Source organism: Nothoprocta perdicaria, unplaced genomic scaffold (assembly GCF_003342845.1).
Source record: "Nothoprocta perdicaria isolate Ctin4 unplaced genomic scaffold, notPer1 scaffold_22, whole genome shotgun sequence".
Lineage (NCBI taxonomy): Eukaryota > Metazoa > Chordata > Aves > Tinamiformes > Tinamidae > Nothoprocta > Nothoprocta perdicaria.
In genome coordinates, this window is record NW_020455415.1 from 1,590,812 (window position 1) to 1,599,673 (window position 8,862).

Sequence of the window (8,862 nt, forward strand, 5' to 3'; positions counted from 1 at the left end):
TGAGCTTCATCCTTTCAGTTCAGTAATTATAGTGCAATGAAATACCTAAACAAAAATTTCCAAGTAAATAAAATAATGAGCTGCTCTAAATTTTTCATCTCTATAGATTTTGATTCAAAGCCTGTTTGAGTTTTTTAGCAATATGTGTTGTAGATAACCATTAAGTTCCTATTGCAGTTTCTCTAGCAAAACTTACATGATTTTGCATAAATGTGTCTCTGCCCAGTTTGTATGCAAAGACTCTAACTGGAATAGGAGGAATCCCGTAGGTCAGGACTAAAGGGCRGTCTTCAGGGTTATCAGAGGCAGTGTATATGTTGCCTGTCTATACTATGTATAGCTTCCTAGTAATTCACCATAATAAGGTCTGACACCTCCACAATTCTTAAATAACACCTAGCACCTAAAGTGCAGCAATGTCTCATATATTCAGACCCCAGTGTGAATGTTAAAACAAAGTAAGTACTTTTGAAGTGTTTGAGYGGTGATGTGATTAAACAAAGAAGCCAGGTTACCATAAATATGGTTTGTAGTCCTTATTCCATAAACGTAAATATTTTTAAATACAGGTACTTTAAAGTTTCTATTTAAAAAGATTTTTCTGTACATGAGCTATACACATTTGCTTGGTTTTAAAATCTACAGATGCAAGCTGGTTCTTCCAACAAAGTAGTTTAATATTAGAGCATCAGCTTAAACAACTTAGCTCCTGTGCAGGATATTTAGCTATAACTTCGCTAATAACTTTGATTATACTGAATAAACTGCATATTTCCCATTATAATCTTAAATGAGAACTGCTTACCTGAAGAAACGTATTAAAATCTTTAAGTCTTTTTACAACAAATATGTTTTAGCATTCATATCAAAGTCTTAACAATTGATTTTTTTTCCTTCRACAGGAAACAAACTTTAGGAATGGTGAGGAAAACACTGAGAAAGGGAATTACATTATCCTAAATTCAGTGCACAGAATTTTTTTTTCAGACCAATCAACCCAAATCAGTGATGTCTGAAAAATTGGCTTTAGAGAGAGCAAAGAGAGCAAAAAATACAATATGGCAATTACAAAATATTTAGAAGAAAGAAAGGCTCCAAAGGAAAGAATGTTTTCCCAAACTCATTGTTTGAGAATATGAACCTAAGTTGGTAGGTGCAAAGATAAACATTTCAAAGGAGGAAACAGAAGGGGATTCTGCCTGCTGTGGGGATGGTAATTTAGATGTTGGAACTGAAGAAAGCTTAAAGGAAACAGAGGGTCATTGTGCCTGGAATGCAAAGGAATTAGCAGCTTTGCAACAAGAAATGCAGAAGGACCATTTGGAAGCAGTTTCTCTGAAATTTCATCTGTCTTTCTTGAGTGCACAGTCAGTGGAACTCAAAACTAAATAGAAAAAAAAAATAGAGGCAGACTTTGAAAACGCTGAATGAGAACTGTTGAAATTCCAAGAACTACGTTCGCTGCAAAACTATCCAGTTAAAGCAGAGTCAAAGGGCAAGCTTAAAAAAAAAAAAAAAAAAAAAAAAAAAAAAAAANAAAAAAAAAAAAAAAAAAAAAAAAAAAAAAAAAAAAAAAGTCTGGAGCATCAAGGTTTAAAAGAAGACTTAACGTGAAAAATCAGTAAACTTAATAAGATTAAATGAAGAGTTGCCCCAGGCAAGAGAAAAAACTCTTAATTTAAATCTAAAGAACAAAGATTTACAACAGGACTTTAAGAAGCTAAAGTGGCAACCTTAGCTTGGAAATAGGACTTCCAAAGGAATGGTGAATATGTGTTATTACTCAGGAACAGGAAAAGGAGTGAACCAGAAAGTGTTAAAAGGGGACACAATGCTGAACCCATGTTGCATGGCAGCAATATTAAAACTTTAGAAATACTCAGGACATGCTTTTGGCCCAGTCACCAAACCATGTATTTGTTGACTTCAGGATAGATATTAATAACAAGAAAAAAAAATTGTTTGGTCACAATAATTAAAAAAAAAWTCTAAAATCATTTTTTGGAAATTTAAAACTTTTTGACTTTTAGCAGTAACGGACTTTTTGCGTAATGGTGAAACAGCAATCAGTAAAAGGTTTGGTTCTGGGAAAACTGCCTTATTTTGCATCGGAGCATCCTGTGGGAGCTGATGCCACAGYCTTTTCTAGGACGCTCCCTTGCCCTGGGGAGCGCCTTGGAAAACAGGGYGCCTCACACCCGCCGCGCAAAGTGACCTCAGCGTGAAGGAGCCTCCTTCTCACCGTGAAGCCAAATGCACAATTAACCAAATCTGTACATGCAACAGTTGGGGTCTGTAACTCAAACTGCATATTCGTATTAAAAGCCGGGKAAAAAATACATAAATATATCAAGCGAAGGGCACGGTGAAGCCGACGTCTCCTCCGCAGCGGCCATTACGCCGTGAGGGCCGGCGCCAAGGGCTGGGGCGGCCCCGCGCGCGCCCAGCAGGGGGTGCTGCGCGGCCSCCGCCGCCACAAAATGGAGTGGGCGCCCGAAATGGGGGCCGCGGCGGGCGGGGAGGCAGCGCCGGGGTCGCCCGAGAGCGGCCTCGGTGGCGGAAGCGGCCGGGGAGGTGTCGTTCGGTGGCTGTGAAGCGCTTCGTCTATCAGCAGGACTGAGGGGGCCAGATGGGTGTGCTCAGTTTGATCGGGTGAGGAGTTTCTGCAAGGCTTTTGACTACGTGTAATAAACATAAGTTTTTTAGGATTTTTTAAAATAAAACTGTGCTAAAATGCTGTAGCCTTGTGTCAGTGCATCTTATTTTAGAATTGAGTTAAGCAAAGAATGGCTTTTAATAAAGCTTTAATTATTTTTAATCATAATAAAATAAAACATCCTCCCATGATAGGGACATCCATGCTTTGGRTTATTGCTTAGCCCCTGTATGTGCCAAGTAAAATACCACACTGGTTTATATTTGTGATTTCACATCACCAGATTTTAATACAGAATGTAAAAAGTAACTTTTTTGTTGTTGTTTTCCTGTGTGGTGGCTTCCTGAGGGCATGTGGTGAGACAGGCGCCTTCTGATAGGGCATCGTTTTCGTATTCTTTGAGAAGATTTTCTTTTGCATGACCTGTAACAGGAAGACCTTGCAAACAGAAAAAGCTTTGGGGCTAATGTCTGTAACTGGCCTAAGTTTAGTCATCAAGGAACTCATATATTTATTTTCGGAAGATACATTTTGCTATTTTTTTTTTCCCTTCCCCCTCCTGCTCTTTGGAAAGAGATGAGCAGCTGTTTTAAAATCCACCGCTTGGAGCCCCAGCAATTCATATTTACATAGGGGAGRGCAAAAAAGGGTTGGAGTACATCTGAAAATGACTCATTTCAAAGGTATTGGCTAGTCTTTGCTTGTCTGTCAGATGTAAGAGAAGTGAGTGGATTTTCATGGAGGAATTTCATGGAAATTAAATCTCTACTGGAGTGATCCATTCAACTCCTAAAGCTTCAACCCAGTTTTGTATCCTGGATGAATGCCCTGCTGAATAGCTTGGTGGGGATGCAAAAAGCCACCTTAAACTACGTTTTTTTTTCCCCTGCTAAATTGACTTCAAAGTAGTAATTAAACAATGGCTAGCATAAAAAAAAAAATCAAGTTATAAGAAGCTGTAGGACCAATCTACCCTATAAAGAGATGGTATTTGGGAAGAGGAAAAGGGGAGGGTTGAAACTTGCAAAACAACTGGGAAGAGTCTGATTGAGAGAACCAAAACCTGGCTGATGAAAGTCACATGAACTGCACAGATTGAAACTTTTTATTTATTTGTTTATATTTTAATTACAGCTATACTACAGTCAAGCCCAAGCTGGGTAAGTGGTTGCAGGAGGGGAAACTACAGAATAGCTCAGGATATTTCAACCAGACGCGCCCGTTCAGAGGCTGCAGCCGCTTTCCTTTCGGCCTTTGTCCGGCCAGGAGTTTGGGGCCAGTCTCCTGCACGCTGCTGTGTGGAGGGCTGAGTCCCACACAACTGGGTATTCATTGCCTTTGTGAAGAAAAAGGGTGTTTGTTCCTGGCTGAGAGCATCCTTGCTGCCAATCCTCTCCCTTTCCCTCTGCCTCCCAAACACGCAGTCAGGCGTGTATTCATGTCCCTGGGTCTATAATTTAGAAGCCCATTTGACTTAAAGCTAAAACAAATGAAAACTATCCTCCTCCCTGACTCTTCTGGTATAAACACCGCCTCCTTCTCCCCTCCCCCTGCAGTAAAGCTAATTAACTTGCCTCCCCAGCTTGGCCATTTGCTGATTTTGGTCCTTGTCGCCACACACAGAACTTTTGCAGTGTATGCATGCTTCCATCAAGCCTGCTGTCGAAGGGGAAACCTGAAAAAAAATTATAAACTAACTTAATTTAAAACCTGCTTAGAGTGATTGATTTTGGGGAAGGGAGGGACTGTGTGTGCGGAGATTGCTTGGTTGTTTAAACACTTCAGTGGCTTTGTTTCCAGCTGTTTGTTGTGTAGAGGATGTCATCAAATTAACCTACATAAATAAGGTGAGATAAACACATGTTTGACACTCTTACAATCTGTTACATTTATGTTTGAGGTAATGCTTTTTTTTTTTTTTAAGTGTTGAATTGTCCAATACTGTATTTAATCTAATAAACAGGTTCTTTTTATTTACAGGGTATTTATGAGAATTTATAGAAGTGTTYAGTCCATGGAAGTATGCCGGTGTATGCTAGCAGAGAATCTCATCTGTAGGTCTTTAAAATAATTCCATYGTTGATTCGTGTCGAGTGAAACTGTATTAAATGGAACTGCACATAATGACTTTATAGTCTTATTAAATCTTACTGTAGTCCTTAGGCTAGACTATCAAGTTTGAATATTCTCAGTGTCCCCAATGTCATATTGTTAGTGTGATAGTTATTGCTAGAAGATCATAAAATGTAATTGATACATTGCTTTTCAAATATACTTCAYAGTTTATTTGCAATGAGAATTGCTTTTCATTTTTTAAAACGTGAATGTAATAGGTTGCTGAGAACTACAGTATAATGTTCATATGAAGTGATGAGCTAAAAACCATTTGGCGAGAAGTGTGTGATACCATCTGTAAAATCCTGAGAAGTTTTAGGCCACATGCAGATACTGTTACGGGCTTCTGCTGTACCTCTGTCAGAGGGCTGGGTTTCTGCCAGGCAGTAGTTTATATGATAACTAAATTCATTATTGTTTTYGGTAATTCTTAAGTATCACTGAAAATGGGAAAGCACTTTGGACAATATTTAGATACTTATGTACTGTTGGCCATGTATTTTAACAGTAAACTATAAAGACTGCACAGTAGCGATGATTTAACTTGCTGGAAAGTCCACAGATTCAGTTCAGAAAACTGTAGAAGTTGCCATAAAACACACTGGCAATGTGTATGTTTTGTTGGGAGCTTTTTTTGTCTAGCTGAGAGCTATGCAGGATGATTTATATCAGCTAAGCAGGAGGCCAGCAGCATCCGTGACAAGATCTGGCAGCAAGTCAGTCACACCCCGTTGTTGTGTGATAGATACCAGTTTGCTGATTGCTGATACTTTCTGAATAATCAGGCATCTCACCTTTCTCAAAGGGAGAGCTTGAGGCCCTCGCAAAGCTACCTGCTATGGCCAGGTGGGTTTCCAAGCAACAGAATGACCTGGACTGTAAACTGAAAGCCTCCTGTCATAGTTTAAAAAATAGCCTAAAAAATGTTTTTTTTTTTCTTCCCCTCATAGTTGGCTCAAATCCATCTAGGACTGCAATGCCACTGAGATAGTCCCAGCAATGTTTCTGTCTTTCCCTCGTGCTGGTGCTAGTGCTGTTCTGAATTGAGTCAGATCAACTTGCAGATCCAGTTGAAAACTACAAATTTGCTCCCTCAGGAACAGTTTATAAAGATACAGATGATCATACAAGTGCACTTTCTTTAGAGTTAGAAGGATAAGCATGTAAATTCCTTGTGATAAAAGACATGAGTTGACAATTTGCAAAATTCAACTCCTGAATATTACAGATAGAACATCTATTTTGAAGATGCTTGACCAAAATTTTGAGTTCACTAGTTTTTGAATGTCTAAGTGTGAATGTCATTCTAACTGTTAGGTTTTATGTATATTCTGGCATTTTACTGGCCTAATGGAGGTATTGCCAGAGGATGGTCTTCAAAGCCATCGCAGGTACTCACACGCCAGTGTTTTCAGTGGCCAGTTTGATGGTGATCCCCAGCATAGAAAGGGAAACTGTACTTACTGATTCAGAAAGTTTGGGAGCTGCTGGTCTAAAGCATCCTCGTGGTCTATCTGTAAAGAACATATTTTGAATTATTCTTAGAACTAAAAAAACACCAGGATGTATTAAATTCATAGTACTCTTGCAGTACTATGCAGCACTCAAAATACTCTTGCAGATGTAAAAGTGAGGTCTGCACTCTATGTGTTTAAGGAAGTGCTGACRGTCTTTAGAGTGTATAGAGTGTAAAAATAAGCATTTTCCTTAAACCACAGGTGGTTTGAAACAATAGCCCCAAGAACCATCCAGTGAATTTAACTGGTTTAATTCAAAACCAAAAGATGGTGATTTAAGTTACAGTATCAGTAGCTATTTCTGTGCTAGGATAACATAGAAAGTGTTAGTTAAAATACTAGAACCCAAATGGTTCTAAAATGTGGCTGTCCTTTCCTAATCTGTAAAGTTATCTCACCTCTAGCCTCAACAGCTTTTATGTCCCAGTTAGTCATTGTAACCACAAACATTTGCTTTGTAGTTAAAACAAGAATGCAATGTGATGAACTACTTCATAAATAAAAATGAGTTGTATTAATCCTATTTGTATTTATCTTATTTTAATTTGTTCTTAAATTTCAGAATAAAAAATCTACAAAATCCAGCGTTCTTGATAATAGTACTGGGGACCTTCATTTTAATGTGGTTCTATGTGTTTCAAAAAGAACCAGAACAATGACTTTTTTTAATTATAAAACGACACTAGACCCTTATTTCTTGCTGGCATTCTATCTTTTTCATTATAACATAGCTAGCTTGTAATGTCAATCAAAAAATCACTTTTGAATTCTATGGGAGCATGACCGACTCACTAGTAGCTATCATGCTCGACTCCACAAGACACTAGTAAAGGTAAGAGATCTAAAAAATGAATCTGACATCCTCAAATGAGTTGAATTGTTTTTTACAACCATAATTGATATGTAAATTTCTTTCCATACATCTGAAAATATTGTCTTTTAAATATTTATATAACAATAGCAGTTGGAAGGCCCTAGAAAATGTCAGAATACTTCTGTGGCATGCACTATATAAATGCATAGAAGTAAGCAGTTCCTGTTCTTAAGTCTTTGCCCTCTAAATTGGTAAGATAAAAAGAMGTAGATAAAGTGACATTCATCTTTCAGAGATGTTTGGCAGTGATTTGTGGCATGAGATGCTAATTATGGGTACAGTAAGCTCAAAATATAATTTTTTTTTTTTTTAGTTCCTACAGAAAGACAAAGGTCAGTGGAAAGCATCTGTTTCTACACRAGCAGAACACTTGCAGTTATTTTGTCTCAGAATAACAGAACAGTATTAATGTGTCATGTAGCAAATATATATATTAAGGTGAGTGAACACTAAAATAGTGTCCTTATAGATACTTGTTAGTGCATACCATAGTATCTCTTAGAACTAGCATCCTACTATACCAGAACATTGTCTGCAGCAGTGTGCTTTTAACTCAATTAATGTGAATTAAGTGGTTAAGGAATATCTGTATTTTGTAATTCTTTAAGTTCGGGATTGTGGATGCAGTACGTTATACATATCTTTATGCTAAAATAATCAGTGGTAAAATAAGATTTCAGTCACTGTTGACAACATTTGTGCTTTTCAAGGAGAGTTATGAAGGCTTATTTTGTTTAAGTTTGGGTTTAAAGACTGGAACTTTATTTGAGAATARAAGAGTGTAAATTTAACAGTCTCGTACAAAAACAAGCAAATGCAATTAGGTGTATAATGTATGTTGACAGAGAATTATTCTAAAGCTTTAATTTAAGCTGCCTTTTTACATTAAAAGCACAGAAAACAATAAAGACTTGCCTGTGGTGTTTTGTGGTAGATGCTGGGGCTTGGTGGACGCACTTTCCCTTAGCACAGGCCTTTGATGTCCATATTTGCATACAAACTAGGTTGCACATTCCACATTACTTATTATCATTTTAAAATTACATTTGAATGTCCTTTAATAAAACCGTAACAACTTTTTTTCTTTTTTTTTTTTTTTTTTCTGCTGCTGAGCTAAAAGAGGGCGTATCAGCAAGAAAGCTTAAGTATTTCACAAGGCTCTTTTATCAGGTCATTCTCCATTCATCATAATTTTTCTTGATTTCTCTCCTAACTCTCATGAGCAGCTTTTTGTAGATATACTGAAAGCAAAGCTGGCAGTGTTTGTCTTAAAATCTCATCCCGTATAAACACATTGCCTTTGTTAATCAGGTCTAAAACCCTGTCCAAATACTAGGAATATGAGGGCTGTTGGAGCAAGTAGCTAGGGTTTTGGTTGAACTGTTTGCCTGTGTTCTTACAAGCGGCTTGCCTGGGAGAGATGATATGGATCTCATCTTATTTTTTCTTTTTTTAATATCAGTCACATCCTGTACCTAAAACTATAGTGCAGAATAAGGTCAGATTTGACTGACTGCACTTTTTAGGATTGTACTTAGAACATACAGAGGTAATGCAGGAGCTCAAGTTTTTTTTTTTTTTTTTTTTTTTGAGGATTCAACCTGCTTCTAAAATTACTTTTCGTAAGTAGCCCCTCTGGTATATTCTTATGGAGCTTACACAATGCTTGTTCTTGTTTTAATCAGGCACAGCTCTGTGGG